General features: G+C 46.6%; 1 pseudogene; it reads right to left on the bottom strand.

Moving 5' to 3' along the window:
• Positions 1 to 3,951: 3,951 nt before the first annotated feature.
• Positions 3,952 to 17,040, bottom strand: LOC118005601 (annotated as a pseudogene).
• Between the last annotated feature and the right edge of the window lie 1,344 nt (positions 17,041 to 18,384).

Raw genomic sequence — 18,384 nt, 5'->3', positions numbered from 1 at the left:
GCATGTTCTGCGGGCACTCGGGGCTGGGGAGCTCGTGCTGTGACCTGTACTGCCCCGTGTCGCATGTGTGACCCTCCCAAGCCTCAGTTCTGTGTTCGGCCGGCCAGAGTCGGCAGTTTACAGAAGCCCTAGGCATGTGAGAGCAGGAGTGTTAGATTGAGGCCCTCCTTCAGGTGGTCCCCGGCTGATGTGTTAGGGTGACGCTGTGACAGAGGGTGGGGTGGCAGAGAGGACTCTGTCCTGTGCAAGAGGGGGGCCCACTGGGTGGTCACTCCTGAGATAGTCATTTACGTAGAGAAAGAGAAGGTCAAAGGCAGCCAGCAGATGGCAGGCTGGGTCCACACTCCTGCTCTCGGGAAGCTCATCAGGACCCTCAGTCCCTCTGAGGCCACGGCCTCTGCTGCAGCAAAGATCCGGAGCCTGAGCTCCAGGGGGCGACACTCATGGTCTCCACCGCCCCCCCCCCCGCCCCCTGGGGCACAGCAAAGGGATTAGTTCAAAGCTGACATAAGCCCATGGTCCGAAAACCCAGTAAAGCCACTGGTTGTCATGGGAGAGGCTCCTAACCCTGATGCAGTGGTTTGAGGAGGAAAAATGTATAAATACCAGGGTAGAGAGGACACCTGCTCCCCTGAAGTATAGACAAAGAAAACAAAACAGGGACGGTCAAGGGTAAGGAACTAATAGATAAAATACGGAAACAAAAGACCACAATTTGACCAAATTGTAAATCCGGCAGATAAAAGTACACTGCTTGGCTTTTAGCCTCTACAACATAAATTCTGGATTAATTTTGCTACCTGGCATAATGCACTAATTCAGAAACCTTCAGTTAATCAATACTAGGTCTCGGGGCGCCTGGGTGGCTCAGTCGTTAAGCGTCTGCCTTCGGCTCAGGTCATGATCCCAGGGTCCTGGGATCGAGCCCCACATCGGGCTCCCTGCTCGGCGGGAAGCCTGCTTCTCCCTCTCCCACTCCCCCTGCTTCTCCGTCTCCCACTCCCCCTGCTTGTGTTCCCTCTCTCACTGTCTCTGTCAAATAAATAAATAAAATTTAAAAAAAAAAAAAAAAAAGTCCAACTCTTGAGATCCAGCCTGTGTCTGGCTCTGTGATGAGCCTGGAGGCTACTTACTATTCTCTGTCCCTCCCCCCAGATAAAATTAAAATACTAGGTCTTAAATTACAGGTATAGCTGGGATCCCGCTCCATTTAAGCAGGATAGCCTGGATGATCTCAGGGCTGTTACTGACTAGTATATAGGGGACAAATAGAGCAGTTTCTCCTTGACCATCAGAAGTATGGTCCTCTGTAAACCCCCATGGTCACAGCACCCGTTGTCCTAAAATATCCCATAGTGAGCTGGGAAGCTCTGAACAAATGATTCATAAACTAAAATTAAGGTAAGCCATTGCCACTTACAAATAATCTTGAAAAAGATGGGACCCCATGAACCTTATCCTTCAAATAAAGCGACTAATCTGGCCCAGTGGAAATTGCACAGGTCCTTGAAGGATTGAAACCATATACAAAGCCTATTGAGTGAAGGGTTAATTATTCCCCATGCCTCTCCTCTGAACAGCTGAATTTGGCCTGTTAAATCTGGAACGAACAGGGACGCCTGGGTGGCTTAGTTGGTTAAGCGTCTCAGGTCATGATCCCGGGGTCCTGGGATCAAGCCCTGCGTCGGGCTCCCTGCTCAGTGGGGAGCCTGCTTCTCCCTCTCCCACTGCTGCTCCTCTTCCTTGTGCTCTGTCAAATAAATAAATAAAATCTCTTAAAAAAATAAAATCTGGTACAACTCCACGAAGAGGCTTTGGAGAGAACCAAGCTGGGTCTGTAAGTGATCTCACACGAGATGGCCCACATATTTATGCGAAGGTCAGGTGCTTGTATCCTATCACTCTGTAAACATCCTTACCACCTGAACAGTAGACATGTTTTATTGGGGAAATGATTCTTCTCTGTTACTATGCTTCTGCACCAGTAGGTTGGTTTAGTAATAAATAAATATGTGAGGCCTTTTGTTTGAAAAAAAAACTATATCGGTTACATCTAAGTTTAAAAAATAAAATAGAACATTTGGGGGGGGAAATGCCTGAACTTTTATGAAGGTGATAATATTGACTTAGAATGTATGAATGCTGGGGCGCCTGGGTGGCTCAGTCATTAAGCATCTGCCTTCGGCTCAGGTCATGATCCCAGGGTCCTGGGATCGAGCCCCGCATCAGGCTCCCTGCTCCGCGGGAAGCCTGCTTCTCTCCCTCTCCCACTCCCCCTGCTTGTGTTCCTTCTCTTGCTGTGTCTCACTCTGTCAAATAAATAAATAAAATCTTTAAAAAAACAAAAAAGAATGTATGAACCCTACAAGCTGACATGAACATTCATAATTACGATACGACATGTTAACATGTCCCCAGAGGAAATAAGAAACATATTTCTTAGCATAGGAAGACATGGAAAACAGATATTTCCAAGGAAAAAATATAGAAATATTCATTAGGGGAAAACATGCACAAACTTTTAATCACACAGACTCCAACTTAATTGAGCACATACTGAGGGATGACACTCAGCTATGAAACACCCAGAATCTGCCCGTTATGAGGAAGGTGTCACTTGTCACAGGGAAGGACTGGGTCACACAGCAGTCACTGCACGGTGCAGTAGGAGAAGGAACTCCCACACAGTTCTTGTGGACTGCACCAGGGAGCTGTCATGGCAGAGAGAGGAACACAAGTCACTAGTGGTATTAAGAGAACAAGGTGTTTACTATACAAATTAGAGCTTATATAAATATGACCTAGAGAAGAGGGGAGCAGCGCTTCAGAGAACATTCTCAACCACGACTGTATAAATCTGTTTCCTGGTGGACACATGACGGCTTGCAGGAAATCCAAACTGTGCTGGGTCTTCAAAGTTGAACTGTGGTGGGGGCTTTACTACAATTTTTACATTGATGGGGTTTCTCTCCAGTGTGAGTTTTTCCATGTTTGTGATGCCCTGGGAGAAGTGAATGTTGGTTTTTTTTTTTTTTTTAAGATTATTTATTTATTTGAGAGAGAGAATGAGAGAGAGAGAGAGCATGAGAGGGGGGAGGGTCAGAGGGAGAAGCAGACCCCCCGCTGAGCAGGGAGTCCGATGTGGGACTTGATCCTGGGACTCCAGGATCATGACCTGAGCCGAAGGCAGTCACCGAACCAACTGAGCCACCCAGGTGCCCAAGCAAATGCCTTCTTACACGCCTTACCTTTATAAGGTCCATCTCCAGTGTGGATTACCACGTGTGACTGAACACCTGAAGGATAAGTGAAGGCTTTCGCACATTCATAGAGTTTCCATTCATAGAGTTTCATTTCAGTGTGAGTTCTTTCATGTTTTTGACCATCATGGTGACTGCTGAAGGCCTCACCACATAGTTTACACTCACAGGTTTCTCCCCGCTATGACTTCTTTCATGTTTCCCAAGGAAACTGGGATAACAGAAAGCTTTACCACATTCCTACGTTCACGAGGTTTCTTCCCATTATGTATTCTTTTATGTTTTTCAAGGCATCTGGGAGAAAGGAAGGCTTTACCACATTCCTTATATTCATAGGGCACTGTGTGCCCCGTTCATGTCTTTGGTTTTTGTTGTTGTTTTTTTTAAAGACTTTTTATTTAGTCATTTATTTGAGAGAGAGAGAGAGAGAGAGAGAGAGAGAGAAAGCATGTGCAAGCAGGGCTGGGGGAGAGGTGGAGGGAGAGAGACAGAGAATCTCAAGCACACTCCGCCCTCAGTGCAGAGCTCGATGTGGGGCTTGACCTCATGACTGCGAGATCATGACCTGAGCCAAAACGAAGAACGGTCGCTTAACTGACTGAGCTACCCAGGCACCCCCGGTTCATGGCTTTGAAAGGATCTGGGACACCTGACGGCTTTCTCACACTCCTTATACTTATAAAATCCATCTTCATTTTGCTTGATCATGTATCTTCGAAATTTGGTGAAAGAATGAATGCAAGGCTTTCCCATTTTCCTTACATTCATAGGGTTTCTCCCCATTATGACTTCTCTCATGTTTACGTAAATTACTTGAGTAACTGAAGGTTTTACCACATTTTGTACATTCCTTAGGCTTTTTGGCACTGTGTATCCTTTCGTGTATTCAAAAGGACCTGAGACAACTGAAAGCTTTACCACATTGCTTACATTCACTAGGTTTCTCTCCAATATGAGTCCTTTCATGTTTACGTAAGTTACTTGAATAAAGGTTTTACTACATTTTGTACACTTGTAGGGCTTTTCCCCACTGTGTGCCCTTTCATGAATTTGAAAGTAATTGTGACAAATAAAAGCTTTCCCACAGTGTTTACATTCATAGGGCCTCTGTCCGGTGTGTGTCCTTTCATGCATTCGAATGGATTGGCGATGCTTGAAGGATTTCCCACATTCCTTACATTTATAAGGCTTCTCTTCACATTCCTGATACTCATATGGTTTGTGGCCAATGTGAGATCTCATGTGCTTGTTAAAGGATGAATGACACATGAAGACTTGTCCACACAAAGTGCATTTACGTAGCTTTATTCCAGTAGGACTTTTCTTCTTCTGATTATGATATGGAATCTGGCTGAAGGTTTTTCCACATTGACAACCTTGTTTTCTTTTACAGAGTCTTTCTACTGTATGTCTGCTGGAAAAAATGAGAAGCATATTATTATTAGCTTATATATTAATAATTTTATATTAATAATTGTAAAAATGACTTTTTAAACTATTTTCAAGGAAAGTATTGGTTTCCTATCATTTCTTTTTTTTTTTTTTTAAGATTTTATTTATTTATTTGAGAGAGAGAGAATGAGAGAGAGCACATGAGAGGGGGGAGGGTCGGAGGGAGAAGCAGACTCCCTGCAGAGCAGGGAGCCCGATGTGGGACTTGATCCAGGGACTCCAGGATCGTGACCTGAGCCGAAGGCAGTCGCTTAACCAACTGAGCCACCCAGGCGCCCCTCCTATCATTTCTGATTGAGAGTGAATATACAGCAGTTCCCTCCCCTCATCTGCAATTTCACTTTCTATGGTTTCAGTTTTCTGTGGCGAACCACAGTCCAGAAGCAGATGATCCTTCTGATACATGGTCAGAGGATCAACAGTAACCTGATGCTATATAACAATGCCTAAGTCATTCACCTCACTTCTCATTGTGTAGGCATTTTATGATCACATCATCATAAGATGGTGAGTGTAGTACAAGTTTTAAAAGATTTTATTTATTTATTTATTTGAGAAAGAGGGAGAGGAGAGAGTACGCAAGCTGTGGGGGGATGGGGAGCAGAGGAGGAGAGAGAGGGAGAGGGAAAGAATCTTAAGCAGACTCCATGCTCAGCACGGAGCCCAATGCAGGGTTCCATCTCACATCCCTGAGATCATGACCTGAGCAGAAATCAAGAGTCGGATGCTTAACTGACTGACCCACCCAGGTGCCCCTAGGTCATATTTGATAAAAATTTTGATGAAAATATTCTAAGAATCTACAAATTTGAAGCGGGGCTGATTTGCTTTACTTGCTTTTTTAAAAATTTCATGACATCTCTAGATTCGCTCCTGGGACCTTGCTTTCTCACGTGAGTGGGACTCACCTCAGATTCGTCCCAGAATTTTCATCCTGATCTTCATTGTCATGGTCTTCCCATTTTTCTTCTAAAATGCACAGTAGCGGGCGCCTGGTTCAGTCGGTTGGGCATCTGCCTTTGGCTCGGGTCATGGTCCCAGGGTCCTGGGGGTCCCTGGGGTCCCATGAGTCCCTGAGTCCTGCATCAGGCTCCCTGCTCAGCATGGAGTCTGCTTGTCCCTCTCCCTCTGCCCCTCCCCCTGCTTGTTCTCTCTCTCAAATAAATAGATAAAATCTTTTAAAAAAACAAAATACACAGCTTTCTGCCGTACAAATTATAAAAATTTATTTATTTATTTATTTTTAGAGAGGGATGGGGGGGCAGAGGGTGAGGAAGAGAATCTTTTTTTTTTTTAGATTTTTATTTATTTATTTATTTGACAGAGAGAGATACAGTGAGAGAGGGAACATAAGCAGGGGGAATGGGAGAGGGAGAAGCAGGCTTCCCACTGAGCAGGAGCCCAATGCGGGGCTCGATCCTAGGACCCTGGGATCATGACCTGAGCCGAAGGCAGATGCTTAACGACTGAGCCACCCAGGTGCCCCAGGGAGAGAGAGAATCTTTTTTTTTTTTTTTTAAGATTTTATTTATTTATTTGATAGAGAGAGACACAGAGAGAGCGCGAACACAAGCAGGGGGAGTGGGAGAGGGAGAAGCAGGCTCCCTGCTGAACAGGAAGCCCAATGTGGAGCTTGATCCCAGGACCCTGGGATCAGGACCTGAGCCAAAGGCAGACGCTTAACGACTGAGCCACCCAGGTGCCCCAGGAAGAGAGAGAATCTCCACGCCCAGCACAGAGCCCGATGTGGGTATCGATCTAACAACCCTGAGATCATGACCTGAGTCGAAATCTCATATAAATTATAGTAAATATAATTATTAAGTATATTTATATATTAAATATATAATAATTACTAAATTATAATTTAATAAATTATAAAATTTTATTAAAAATTGTTAGATTCTAGGTCCATGAATATGGACCTATGACCATGCCTTGTTTATTCACTAACATATTCCCTTTCCACATTTCACCTCTCGAAACAGCCCTCATGAGCAAGTCACACTGGTTCTCTAATGGACTCGTAAGTAAGAATGTTGTCACCCTCACCTATTGAGGCCAGGTTCCTGAGGGTTTCCTGCATCACATCTCTGTAGAGTTTCTTCTGGGATGGATTCAGAAGAGCCCACTCCTCCAGGGTGAAGTTCACAGTCACATCCTCAAAGGCCACTGAGTCCTGAAACATCCCATGCATGTGTACAGGAGGATGGGTGAGACAGCACTGGAGATCTCTACTCAATTCGTAAGAAATTCACATAGGACTTCGATTTCTCAACATCTATTCTATGACTGGGTCATCAGACTCTTCCTCTCTGGTCACACCCATTTCCTCATGAATTTAACAGCATCATGAACAAGTGGGATTTACCGCTACATTTTTTTTTTTAAGATTTTATTTATTTATTTGAGACAGAGAGAATGAGAGAGAGAGAGCACATGAGAGGGGGGAGGGTCCAAGGGAGAAGCAGACTCCCTGCCGAGCAGGGAGCCCAATGCGGGACTCGACCCAGGGACTCCAGGATCATGACCTGAGCCGAAGGCAGCCGCCCAACCAACTGAGCCACCCAGGCGCCCTTACCGCTACATTTTTATTGTGATCACTTCAACTCTTCATCAGTCTCTACTGTCAGGTACAGAACAACTTGGAGAAATTATAGTCAAATAAAATTAATATTTCCATTTTATTTTTTAAAAATTTTATTATTTTTTAAGATTTTATTTATTTGTCAGAGAGAGAGAGAGAGAGAGGGAACACAAGCAGGGGGAGTGGGAGAGGGAGAAGCAGGCTTCCCGCTGAGCAGGGAGCCCAATGCAGGGCTGGATCCCAGGGTCCTGGGATCATGACCTGAGCTGAAGGCAGATGCTTAACTGACTGAGCCACCCAGGCGTCCCAATATTTCCATTTTAAGTACATCAAAACCTTGAAAGACAAAGTCTTCCATCTCCTCCTTTAATACCACCATATCATAAAGCACTTCATGAAGCACAGCACCATATATGATTGAAGTGGTTGTTTTTGTTTTTTTTTACGTCTTTGAAGACTTAGATATCTTTTTTTTTTTTTTAAGATTTTATTTATTTATTTGACAGAGGGAGACACAGCGAGAGAGGGAACACAAGCAGGGGGAGTGGGAGAGGGAGAAGCAGGGCTCCCCTGGAACAGGGAGCGCGATGCGGGGCTCAATCCCAGGAGCCGAAGGCAGACACTTAATGGCTGAGCCACCCAGGTGCCCCTGAAGTGTTTTGTTTTTTTTTTAAGATTACATTTATTTCTTTGAGAGAGAGCGAGATAGAGCACGAGTGGGAGAGGGGCAGAGGGAGAAGCAGACTCCCCACTGAGCAGGGAGCCTGATGTGGGACTTGATCCCAGGACCCTGGGATCATGACTGGAGCCAAAGGCAGACGCTTAACCCACTGAGCCATCCAGGTGCCCCTGATTGACGTTTTAATGAATAAAAACACAACGAAGAGCTGGAAGCTTGTTCTTCTAGTCCCATCCCCAAATAGGAGAGGCCGAGAGGCCTGTGGAAATGCAACTTGTAACAAAGTCCAGCTGGCCAGATTGTCCTGCAGTCCTCCAGGCCATTAGAAGTAGTCAGACCCAGGGACACCGGGGTGGCTCAGTTGGTTAAGCCGCTGCCTTCAGCTCAGGTCATGATCTCAGGGTCCTGGGATCAAGCTCCGTGTCGGGCTCCCAGCTCAGGGTGTGGGGGGAGCCTGCTTCTCCCTCTCACTCTGCTGCTCCCCCTGCTTGTGCTCTCTCTCTGACAAATAAATAAAATCTTAAAAAAAAAAAAGTAGTCAGATCCAGCTGGCTAAACGAACATATTCCTGTGGAGGAGTATAATTATAATTTGTTCATATAATACTTATCATGCTCAGTTTTACCTTTTTTTTCTGTCTCATTTCATGGGGCCAGGGAGTTATTCAGAGTTAGAGCTCAGGCATGAGGAAGAACACATAACAACTTAGACATCCGCAACATCCCTATACTCGTGAGCCTCAGGGTATATTAGGATAAGATCACAGAGAAGTTCCTTCCAGCCTCGGGGTATATTAGGATAAGATCACAGAGAAGTTCTTTCCAGCAGATTCGTAACACTGCAACCTGGGCCTTGATGACCTTGCAGAACAGGTCAAGACTTGGAATTTGCAAGGGCACTCATTGAAATCCACAATCCTTTGATGGTGAATTTGCACATGATCACAACACACAGAAAGACTTGAACAGAGCTTTTCTTCAAAACATGTAAAATCCCCTTGCTCTAATTTCAGCAGCAAAGGATGCCCGACCACCACTCTAGAGGCTGTCCTCCCACCACTCTAGAGGCTGTCCTCCCAACCTCTCTCATTTGAGAGCTCCCAGGTCAAGTGGAGCAGCCATCCCGGGGAATAGGAATCCCCCAGCAGCATAATTCCCCTAAATGCTGGTCCTAGCAAGAGATCAACAGCTCACAAATGTTCTGTGCCAGGGAACAGAGACAAGGCTCCCACCCAGCAATTCTGAGGCTAGAACTGATGTATTCAGTGGAACAACAGCAAAAATAGTAATGCCTCTTTTGTTGTGAGTTCAGAGAGTAAAGTTAGCTGCCTGGGTCGGCCCCCATTACTTTCTACAACTCATCTGTAGCACCCCCCTGGAACAAAGGTTGCAGGTGGAAGTGAACATCAGGAGGCCCAAGGCCGTTGTTTATCCTGATAAATGCTTGCTCACAAAGTTTGTATGGGATGTGGGGAGAGACCCATAACCTTATAGAGAGGAATGCTTCAGTATGCCTTGAAGTTTTTATGCAAATAGTATGGTAGATAGTAAACTCCTGTTTTCCTTTTTAGAGTCAGTAACTTTGTTACATGTTGGGCACACGGTGCCAATGAGCCCACATGATCAGCCCGCAGAAAACACTCTGGGCCCTGAGTCTCTACTGAGCTCCCTGGTAGACAATAATTCACGTGTTCTCCCAACTTCTTGCTTGGAGAACGGAGCCCATCCTATGAGACAACATTTGGGAGCTTGTTCCTGGTTTCCTCCACACCAAATTTAATTCCTACTAAACAAGACTAATAAAGGCTATTTAATGATATTCATGAGAAAAAATAAGAATTGGCTATTGGGAAGTGTCAATCAAAGCAGAATAAAATCTAAGCACATAGTCTTAGAAAGAATTAAGTGCCACCCAGATGTCACCTCTCCCAAATGGTATTTGTAAAATTCCATAAGCCCCCAAAACAGATTCTTTAGGAGTCAACAAAACCTACCTAATATGAGGAAGCATTAGTCATGAGACTCTTTAGATGTGTGTCAGTGGGCCACATGTTGAAAGATGATTGTTATCATACCCTGGGAGGTTGTGGTTATCAGAGTCAAGTGACACAAACCAGAGCAAAGGTACAATGGTGAAACATTAAAGAAAATCTTTGAGGGGTGCCTGCCCATCCAAACCTAATATGAGGAATGAATGCCGAGAAATGGACAGAGTCTTCAGAAGAACAAAGTGGTGGTCTACCTAACATACATCAAGGATTGTCAAGCTATGGTATTCCAGACCATACAGTATTAGCAGAGAGAAAAACAGACCAAGGGAAAGGAAGTGTCTTCCATGGGCTGGTATTAAATATGGAAATTTGGTTAAGGACAGATCAGGCATTTTAGGGCAGTGGCAGTTACCATGAATACACGGGGCAGGGACAAAGTGTTATCTATTTGGAAAAGGGTGTTATATTCCCTTCTATTCCATGGAAAATACCCAATTCATTGTGGATTTAAATGTGAAAGATCAAACGAGGACAACTGTAGAAGTCACTGGTAAAGGTTTTGTTGACACAAGAATAGGGAGAATATTCTGTTGTAAGAAAAAAATACACCATAAAGCCAGAGACTGACAAATACAAATATATTAAAATTTAGATAGTTAAAAGATAAAAAGGGGAAGAAAACATATCAGCGATACATGCAATGTAAAAGGGTTAGTTTGCAGGGTAACAAGAAACGGACACAATTTAAAAATGGAAAAAGAAGCAAAACACATCTAACATCAGACGAAAGATCATATATGAAAAAATGTCCATCACCTTGGTAATGAAGTAACAGGCCAATAAAATGCCCAGTAGATCCCATTTCATAGGAGGCCAGTGCCCTACCCATTAGACAACTGGAACAGCTCCATTTCAGTGGTTAGAACAAAAAGTAAGTCAATTTAATAATCCCACGTGTTAAAGACCACTGGGAACAATTCCGAAACTTATGCAAGAATGGAGGAGGGCTGAGTGATACAATCCATTGTCATTTCCTATAAAATTTGGCCTGATCACTATCTACAGCCCAGCAATTTTTCAACAATGTCCGATGGGGAGAACAAAGGCAAGAGAAATGTAGCTAAAATGAAGTCTCCTTACAACTTGCAGCCCACTGAAAAATCCCTGAGACATACAGGGTGTAACATTCCTGTAACTCCCTCAAGGATTTTCTCTCTCTCTTTTTTTTTTTAAAGATTTATTTATTGGTGGCTCAGTCAGTTAAGCATTTGCCTTCAGCTCAGGTCATGATCCTGGGGTCCTCGGCTAGAGTCCCGCATTGGGCTCCCTGCTCAACAGGGAGCCTGCTACTCCCCCTGCTTGTGCTCTCTCTTAAATACATAAAATCTTAAAAATAAAAAAGATTTATTTATTATTTGGGGGAGAGGGGCAGAGGGAGAGAGAAAAATCTCAAGGAGGCTCCACGCCTAGCACAGAGCCCAATGTGCGGCTCAATCTCACAACCCTGAGATCATGACTTGAGCAGAAATCAAGAATCTGACGCTTAACCGACTGAGCCACCCAGGCACCCCTCAAAGATTTTCTTTAATGTTTCACCATTGTACCTTTGCTCTGGTTTGTGTCACTTGACTCTAACATAGTGTCACATACTCCCAGGGTATAACAATCATCTTTCAACATATGGCCCACTGACACACATCTAAAGAGTCTCATGACTAATGCTTTACTAAAAGAACAACCTTATCTTAACAGCTAGCCCTCCAAAGTGCTAGAGACCCTGCTTTCAGCACACAAATTCCTTAGAGACTTACGTTATCCCTAACCCCCCCCACTAACTAAAAAGTGTAGAATTAGTTACTCCTCACAATCCCCCAGCAGCTCCTTCTGCCCACCGGTCCTGTCCCAGTGCTTTAAGAAAAGCCCCATTTTGCCCCCAAAATATGTCAAGAATTCTTTCTTGATCATTTGCTAGGCAGCCCCACATCAATGTTCATGGAATTTTTTGTGCATTAGCACTTGGAGACTCATATGAGGATGGCATGCACTAACATCAAAAGATCTGGAGGATTTATCAGTAGAACAATAAAGCAGAGAGGATTGCAAAATACGTACCAGGTTACCCATTCTATGACTATTAGGGTCCACTTCATGGGCAGGTGGACCCCCACCCAAGATATGGTTCAGATTGTCTATACTGACAACACACACATGCCTAGAGGGTATGAAAGTGTTTCTTATTTCCATAATGCAAGCATCCAGAGAGGGCAGCGCTGGGCAGGCCTCTCAAGCAGGTGGGAAATGCCTGGAGAGAGCAAGGAAAGCTGCCTGGCCTGGGTTTTTTATTAGGGCTTGGGGGTGTGCTAGGGTGAGAGTTGGGGTACAGGGGCAGGGCCTTCTGTGGGTTGAATCATTTGCCAAAACCAAAGGAAGGAGCACCCAGGGTGTTTGGTCCCCTTGTACAGATGTGGGGCACAAGGGGAGGAAGGAGAGATGAGGGTTGACATCAAAAAAAGGAGTCAGAGACTTCTGGTCTCTGGTTGGGCACATGAGGAGCTTAGAAGCTGGCTCCCAGTCCTCAGAAGACAAAAGCCAAGAAACCTGAAATCAACAACTCCTCCATCACAGAACTGAGGGTACCAGGGTAAAGCATGGTCTCCAAAAATTAGAAAGAGAGGCCAAAGAGTAGCCATTTAAAAATATGTCCAAGATATTTTGGCCTCAACACAATGTATTTCACCAGAGTGTAACTGACTGGGATTTTCCCAGAGCCTATCTGACCTGGGGAATGAAACAGCCAACATGAGTCTCTTCCAGCCTTTTCTACAAGGTGGAACACTTGTGAGGACAATAGGGTTTTTATCCTCCACCTGATACCCAATACATGGTGTCCGTCCCACTGCCACTTCTCCAACTCTTGTGTCACCAAACAGGTGTCCAATGGTTCAATCCTAACACCCAGAGTTCACGTCTGACTCCACAGGTGGAGAGCTCCGTTCCACCCACGGCCGCACTCCAGACGCCAGCCACAGATGGTGTGCTCAGCCACCTACCCACGCAGGTTCCCTCCGTGGGCCACCACGTCTGGTGACTGACTGAATCAGTTGTAAGAACTCAGCAAAGCCCTTAACTATACCAATTTGCTCTAAAGGATACAACTCAGGAACAGACAAAGGTAGTGATGCGTAGGTCAAAGTAAGGTGGTCATACCGGTGGGGGGGGGGAGGGGGAGAAGGGGGTTGCAGAGCATGCCCCCCCTGCCGGCACCTGCCTGTGCTTTCCAACCCAGAAACTCTCTGAATCTTGGCTTTCAGGGTTTTCATGAGGATTCACTGGCCATTGGTGATTAATTCAATCTCTTAGACCCTCTCCTCTCTCTAGAGTCTGGGAGCTGGGGCTGAACATTCCAAGCCTGTAGTCAAGGCTTGGTGTTTCCAGTGTCCAGCCCCATCCTGAAGCTATCTAAAGGCTGGCCAATAGTTTCCTCATTAAAACAAAAAAATATTCTGTCACCCTTATCACTCAAGTAATTCCCAGGGCCTCAAGAGGTTTTTGCTAGGAACTGGGGACAAGGACCAAATACCCTTTTTTTCTTTTTAAAAATTTTATTTATTTATTTATTTATTAGAGAGAGAAAGAAAGCACACACAAGCAGGTGGAGAGGGAGAAGCAGGCTCCCCGCCGAGCAGAGAGCTGGATGCGGGGCTTGATCCCAGGACCCTGGGATCATGTCCTGAGCTGAAGGCAGATGCTTAACCAACTGAGCCACCCAGGTGCCCCCCAAATATCTTTCTTCTTATGTATCAGGATGTCAAGCCTGGGGACATAGGTTCACTAAAAGATTGAGAGCAAACCACTGGAGTAGAGAATGCTTCCCCTCTGCCCCTACCTGCTTCTATATCAACTGGGCTCTTGTTTAACGCAAGTGCACCGACCCTGAAAGAATTAGATGCTTTCTGGTAGCACCGAAATAATGCAAGAATGTCCCCTCTCACCAATCCTAATCAACCCTGCCTGTACTGGGATTCTGAGCTAAAGCATTAAGACAAGAATGTGTCAACAAATTCATGTGAGTTCCCTCCTTGGGTTATAGACCCGAGACCACACCAGGTGGAGTTGTTACACAAAGGAAACTTTATTTGCAGCAAATAAGGAGACCTTGGGGGAATAGTTTCCAAAGCCGTGGTTCCCGGAGCAGGTTCTTTTCATTTCAGGTTTAGGATGAATGTTCAGAAAGGGAAGCTTTGTCATTGCCATGTAAAGGTGGGCATGCCTCAAATGCTTGCAGTGGCCAGCAATGGCCGGCCACAGCTAGAATGGAGACGTGGTCGGGTCACCACTGCAACATGGGGCACCACAGGGCACAAAGCACGGGCTCCCCAGCACCCAGCAGTGCTTGCCACCATCAGGTCGCAGAGGAGGTGTGCAGCTCAAAGCAAGAGCAAACAGATGGCGGTCACGTGGGCACACGCGGCTCACAGCATCCATTGTCATGGCCACGTGCACGGTAGGGGGCGCCTGGGTGGTGCAGTCGGTTGAGCCGACTCTTGATTTCGGCCCAGGTCGTGCGTGATCTCAGGGTCCTGGGATAGAGCCGTGTGTCGGCACAGAGATTCTCTCTCCCTCTGCCCGCAGCCCCCGCCCTCGCTCTCTCTCTTTCTCAAATAAATAAAGAGAAAGAAGTTGAGGGGTATGGCTATGTGGGCCCCCCCCAAACACACACAGACACCCATACAGTAGGGAAAGGCTTAGGACTCACAGAACAGAGGTCTCAGAGCAGAGAGGGCCTCCCAGGGAGCTCTGAAACGGCTTCAAAGAACAGAAAGGAGACTGGCTGGGTATGGAGGTCACTGGGGTTGGGGAGTAGGGCAAGGGGAAGAGATCTGCATACTGGCAGGGGCTGTTCCGGCTGGAATCTCCTGCCTGCTCTAGAGACGAGACCACCCAGGCTTTCTCATCAGTTCATCCCGCTGGGCGCACAAGGCTTCAGCTGTCAGCACTCAAACATCCAAAAAAGCAAAGTGAGACTGCTCATTGCAAGGACAAACGTTGGTACGAAGCGCCCGCTTGCTCTCTCTCTCACATAAATAAGTGAATCTTTAAAAAAATAAAATCAAATACAGAAATTTATGTATACTGTATTTTACTATTTAATAGTCTTGATTTAATTTTAACTTTTGTACATAAGAAACCATTCTAAGATCTCATTCCTTTAAACATTAATGGTTACAAAAGTGCAAACCATACAAAAGGAAAAATTTCAACTCTTTCTAACCAAAAGGACATAAGGCATCACAGAACTCCTGACCTTCACAGACCTTCTCAATGTAGTAAATTGTAAATAAATTACAATCTGAGTGCACCTACAATGTGATGCCAGACTCAAATCCTTTATTTTTTTTAAAGATTTTATTTATTTATTTGACAGAGGGAGACACAGTGAGAGAGGGAACACAAGCAGGGCGAGTGGGAGAGGGAGAAGCAGGCCTCCCGTGGAGCAGGGAGCCCAATGCGGGGCTCGATCCCAGAACCCTGGGATCATGACCCGAGCCGAAGGCAGACGCTTAATGACTGAGCCACCCAGGCGCCCCTCAAATCCTTTGTTTAGAAAAAGCCCCCCCAAACCAGTTACAATCTTAGAAGACATCTGCGCTGCAACCCCCCCCCCCCCCCCCGTACTTGCATCCCCTGCACTTGCATCCCCACCTTGCAGGGCCCTGTTGCTTCTCTCCGTATAAAGGCTCCTTCTCTAGTGGGTGTGAGCAGGTAGGAGGCCAGCAGGAGGAGGTTCCCCAGGAAGAACCTACTGGGTCTTCAAATACTTCCCTTTGTAGGCTCAAGGGGCCCCTTATCTTAGAGACACTGACCTGGGGTCTCTGACCACCACTGGAGTCGCTCTGGGCCACCAGAGATGTTTTAAATGACACAAACCCAGTAACGAAGAGTCCCGCAAAATCACTAAACCCAATGTTTATGGGGAAAGGAAGGAGGAAAGAAAAGGAAGACATTTTTTGAGTTCAACAAAAAAAACCACAAGTATTTTTTTTTTCTGTTAAACAGTAAAAAAAGTATTATTTCCATGGCAAGAAATTGCTTTATAACAGTTAATCACTAGTTCAAGTCTAAGCTCTGGAATTATATTTGAAATCACCCCACCCACATCTCAAAAAAAATAAGTAACAGACCTCAAAATATTACTACAACCTGCTCAGGAGAGAAAAATTGAGAAACTACAAATGTTAATACATGCAATGCAATACTGGAATATTTTTTTCCTTAAATACACTTCTTTCATACCTCTTTGGAAATATTTCATACTGTCTTTCAAGGTCTATTGCGTAAATAAATTTTACATTTATTGAAAAATGAACTTAATACAACGTTGTTCCAGGTGGTTATTCTCTGCTTCCTCTCATGTAAAATATCCGGACAAAAAATAAACCTTTTGAAATGAGCCATCCCCTGACTGCGTGAAAATGATAAACAATTAAAATACTGCGTCTGTTTGAATTGCACCGCGGAGAACAAACAGTTGGTACTGATGCTATGAACTGAAGAGGGGAAGTTGGCGTCTGGGGAGGCGGGGCGGGATTTCGAAACAAGCATTTATTGCCAGTCCGAGGAAAGGAAAGGCTGGGAGACAGGGTCGTGGATTTGACCCTCTGCCGCCCAAACATCGGGAACACTCAGGAGAAAACGGGGGCCGCTCGGGAGGAAGGAAGGACTGGGGCCCCCGGACCACAGCACCTCCCGCGCACGAACCTCGGACACCGAGTCACGACTGCCCCGTGGTCACCGCATGATCGGGGGAGACGCGGCCGCCCGCAGGGACCGGACAGGACGCCCAGCCCGCACGCCGCGCGCCGGAGGGGACTGAGGTCCGAGCGGCGCCACCGGGGACTCGGCTCCGCAGACTCCGGGGCTCCCGCGGGAGGCCGGGTCTCGCCGCGGCCCGTTGCCGGCCCCTCCGCCCCGTCCTGGCACACCCGGCCCCGCACGCTCACCGTTTCCCGGCTTCTCGGTCCGCCGGCGTCGTCCCTACGGCTCCCGCAGCCGGTGCAGGTCACCGCGCCATTGACGCGGCAGCAGGGCCACCTGGGACCCTTAAGCGCAGGTGAGACTTGACCGCGAGCAAGACCGCAAGCGTCCACGCGGCTGCGGAGCGTCGCCACGCCCACCTGCCCCTGCTGCGCCCCTGATTGGACAGCTCGCAAGGACCCGCCCCTCTGCTCCTGAGTGACAACAGGGCCGGAGGTCCGATTGCTGAGGCGCAGCAGTCTCTGCGGGTGGTGGGGAACCCGTCCCCTCCTTGGACTTTTGCTTTTAGACCAAACTTGGTCCAGGCCCTAGAGGGACAGTGGCATCTTCCTGCAGCTTCCTCTAAACGTGGGGACACAGGTGTGCGCAGGGAGTCCCAGTCTGTTCCAGTGGAGCGACGCCCTTGTTCAGAGCAAGAGGGGCGCCTGACCAGGCCAGGCAATGCCTGACAGGGACTAGAGGGTCTGAGGTCCTCCCTGGGTTCAGGGGTTGGCATGAGGCTGAGAAACCACTCATGGACCTGTGACCCTTGCTTACAAACACACTTAAGGGTGGCTCAGTTGTTAAGCGACTGCCTTCGGCTCAGGTCATGGTCCCAGGGTCCTGGGATCGAGCCCCACATCGGGCTCCCAGCTCAGGGGGAAGCCTGCTTCTCCCTCTCCCACTCCCCCCCGCTTGTGTTCCCTCTCTAGCTGTCTCTCTCTGTGTCAAATAAATAAATAAAATCTCCACACACACACACACACACACACACACACACACACACTGAAAAAGACCTCACCTTGGGGCTCTAGGGTGGCTCAGTCTGTTGAGTGGTGGGATTCTTGGTTTTGGCTGGGTTCCTGAGATCCAGCGGGGAGGCCGCTCCACGCTCAGGGCAAGTCTGCTTGAGATTCTCTCTCTACCTCCCTCTCTATCCCTCCCCTTACTCTCTCTCTAAAATAAATAAAATCTTTAAAAAAAAAAGACCTCACAACACGCAATAAAGAGTCTGGTTCCATTTTGATCTTTGATGACAGCTCTGAGGCTCCACCCATTCCTTCTCCACTCCCTCCCCTGTGGGACTGTTACCTAATTCAACGAGTCCATTCCCTCCCAGAGTGTGAGGCAGTAACATGTCCCAGACGTACAGTCTGGTGTAGAAGACTTTTATTTACAGCAAATAAAGAGAACACTGGGAGTATTTCCCAAAGCAGTGTTTTAATGCAATTATCTTTTATTTAGTGTGCTGAGGAGGCAGGGGCAGGAAGCTTGCATATGCGTGAGGGAATTTACACATATTCTATTACTTAGGCATTTTAGGTTTATCACGCATGCTTAGTGTGTTCACATGCTAGTACATAGGTCGCAGTTCAAAAAACGGTGGAACACCCCTGCCCCT

This window comes from Mirounga leonina, unplaced genomic scaffold (assembly GCF_011800145.1).
Source record: "Mirounga leonina isolate KUSES-001 unplaced genomic scaffold, KU_Mleo_1.0 Mir_94, whole genome shotgun sequence".
Taxonomy (NCBI): Eukaryota; Metazoa; Chordata; class Mammalia; order Carnivora; family Phocidae; genus Mirounga; species Mirounga leonina.
The sequence above is the reverse complement of the archived record's forward strand: the minus strand, read 5'-3'. Positions and strand labels throughout refer to the sequence as shown.